This window comes from Terrapene carolina, unplaced genomic scaffold (genome assembly GCF_002925995.2).
Source record: "Terrapene carolina triunguis isolate 2854851 unplaced genomic scaffold, T_m_triunguis-2.0 Scaffold6711, whole genome shotgun sequence".
Classification (NCBI taxonomy): Eukaryota; Metazoa; Chordata; order Testudines; family Emydidae; genus Terrapene; species Terrapene triunguis.
The window spans coordinates 852-3,521 of NW_020671062.1; the positions used below are offsets into that span (position 1 = coordinate 852).

At 61.3% G+C, this 2,670-nt stretch overlaps 1 long non-coding RNA gene across 1 annotated transcript; it reads left to right on the top strand.

Annotated features, from left to right (window-relative positions):
• Positions 1-1,220: 1,220 nt before the first annotated feature.
• Positions 1,221-2,134, top strand: LOC113408301. The gene is made up of 3 exons (XR_003370284.1): positions 1,221-1,243; positions 1,528-1,607; positions 2,030-2,134. It is a non-coding gene; the product is annotated as an uncharacterized LOC113408301 (long non-coding RNA).
• The last annotated feature ends 536 nt before the right edge of the window (positions 2,135-2,670 follow it).

Genomic DNA, 2,670 nt, shown 5'->3' on the forward strand with positions numbered 1-2,670 from the left:
CAGGACCCAGCCCAGGGGCGGAACCGGGCAGGGTGGCTCTGGGGCTTGTTGTTGTGTGGGCAGCAGCGGCCCCAGGAGCCCAGCCCCAACTTCCAGCAGGGGGCATCACCCTGCTCGGACAGTGAGGACCTTCCAGCCTCCCCAGGGCAGGAGGTGGAGGATCCCTCTGCCAGCCCCAGCAGCTCGGGCCGCTCCCCATCCGACAGCAGCAGCGCCTGTGACTCGGACAGCAGCCTGGCCGACGGACGCTTCTGCTTTCTTCCAGGTGAGGAGCCAGGCTGGGTTCAGGGAGGAGTGAGGAGGGGGCTGTGAACACCCTGGGCCCAGGCCCTCGAGCAGTGCTATGGGGGCGGGTCTCCAGTCCAGGTGTCTGGCCTGAGCCATGTGAACCCCACGGACACTAGATGCTGCCACTTTGGTCCTTAGTGCTCCATTGGGCGGGGTTGGGGGGGGCACCTCCAAGGGAGTCCAGGACAGTGGGGAGGGTCTCTTTGCTATGGGCTCCTGAAGGACTTGGGGGCTGATGCCATCACTGAGAGGGGGGAGTGTGGGGCCCAATCTGCCCTATGTCCCGGAGGTGGGAAGGGGACACATTGTCCCACCATGCCCCTGTCCTTCCCCCGAGTGGCAGCAGGAGTCACCTTGTCCCCTTCTCTCCCTGGTGCAGCGTCCGCCAGGGACTCCGAGGACGATGAGGAGAAAGAAGAAGGGGTAGACTTGATAACAGAGGAGGCTGCTCTCATGAACATCCGAGAGCAGCTCCATGCCCGAGAAAAGGTACAAACGTTCCCCAGCTGTGCTGGAACTGAGATTGTCCTGCTCCTTCCCAGCATCCTGACCCCCTGCAGAAGGTCTTGGCCCTAATGGAGACCTTTCTCCTTCATGATCTGGGACTCCCAAGATGGGGGTGTTTGTCACACACCAGCCGGGGTCTCCTCCCCCCACAGGCACTGTCCCAGTTCCTGACCCTGATTGTGGAGGAGTCGTGGGTGATTTGAACAATAGGCAGTTCCCCACTATCCCCCATTCAGGCCTAAGTCCTGCAGCTGGTGTGGCTGGGGCAGGGAGGTCCCTGGCTAACTGGCTCTCTCTCCCCTAACCCCTCTCCTGGTGGGCGCAGGACGAGGCGCAGCAGCTCGAGTTCCTGCATGCCATCTACCCCGCGTGCCTTGCTGCCCAGGAGAGAGGGGACTACACATTGGAGCCACACTGCTCGAAGGCGGCTGTGGCGGAGAGGATTGTGGTGAGTGAGACACGGCGCCCGGGAGCTGGAGGGTGGACAGAGATATGGGAGGGGCAGGGGTCTCCCCGGGCCGATGGTTGAGGGATGGCTGGTGCTGGAGGGCAGCTGAGGGCAGGGATTACTGGGGCTGAAGATTGGGGAGAGGAGACGGGAGAACTAGTGGGCAGGAATCAGAGGAGCGGGAGGCAGCTGGGGGGATCCTGCTGGCTGTGTAATCTCCTCCTTGGGGAGTGTCAGTGAGGCCTGAATCTCACACGCTCCTTTGTCTCCTTTGCGTCTCACAGGAGCTCATTGAGGAGCTTCCTCCTAACTCTCCACCCGGCGCCATCCTGGCCAACTCCCTCATTGCTGTGGCCAACCTCAGGTACCGAGACCCTCCCGCCCGGTTCCCCTAACCCCGGTGCTGCTCACGCCCGTGGCTGGGAGTCACTGCCCCTCCCACTCCCAGGTCACCTCCCAAGGGTGGCTCCTCTGGCAGAGGTGGCAGGAAGGGTCACTCCCTCTCCTGGCTGCTCTGTTCTTTTCACTCCAATCACATTGCAATGGCTTTGGGGAGAGGCTGACTCCCAGGATCAGATACAGGAGGGGCAGCAGGGTCCAGGGAACAGGCGCCATTCCTGCCCTGCCACTGTCGGTCTGGGAAGCCTTGGCCTTATCATTCCCTGGCTCAGTGCCTCAGTTTCCATTCTCGCCAGCCTCTGCCTATTTCCCTGCAGTTTCACGTCCGTGTTGGTGCCAGTCCCACCCCCGCACTGCACAGTCTAATACCGGCTCCTCTCTTGCCAGCACCATGACACCTGCCCTGGAGCCGGAGCTGGAGACCCACCTCCTCCAAGCCACCCTGCACGCAGTCTTCACCCTGGGCACGCAGACGGACACCAATCAAGTCCAGGTAGATCAGCCAGCTGTTATCCTGCCCGAATCCTTGCTAATTGCCTGCAGTGGGATGTGAATGAGAGAGGCCAGGATATGTGTTTGGGGGTCTCACCAGTGCTTCCCAGAGACCCCTCTTCCCATCCTGTGGCAGGTGTAGCCCCAGTTTCCCTAACTCTGACCCATGGCTCTCCCTTGCTTTGCAGGATCTGCATAGGATCATACCAGGCCTTCTGGACGCCATGCTGGGGAACCTGCTGGCAAAGACCCCAGACACTGACAAGCTCCACTACATCTTGGAGGTGAGCCCGATGAGGGGGTGGGGGCAATTTTACCTTAACTCTTAGGTCCATTTTCCAGTCTGTCCTCCTAGCTGGGCCCCCAGTGGCCATCCTTGGTCAGGGCAGTCAGTGCAATGCAGGGTCAGGCCTTTCCTCCTTGAAGGACAGAGGAAGGAGCTGGGACTTCAAGCCAAAGCTCTGCCTGCTTGTGTTGAACACTAACCACAGGGCCCCCGGCTGGCTTGGGGAGTGAGAGTCTGAACCCCTCCTGGG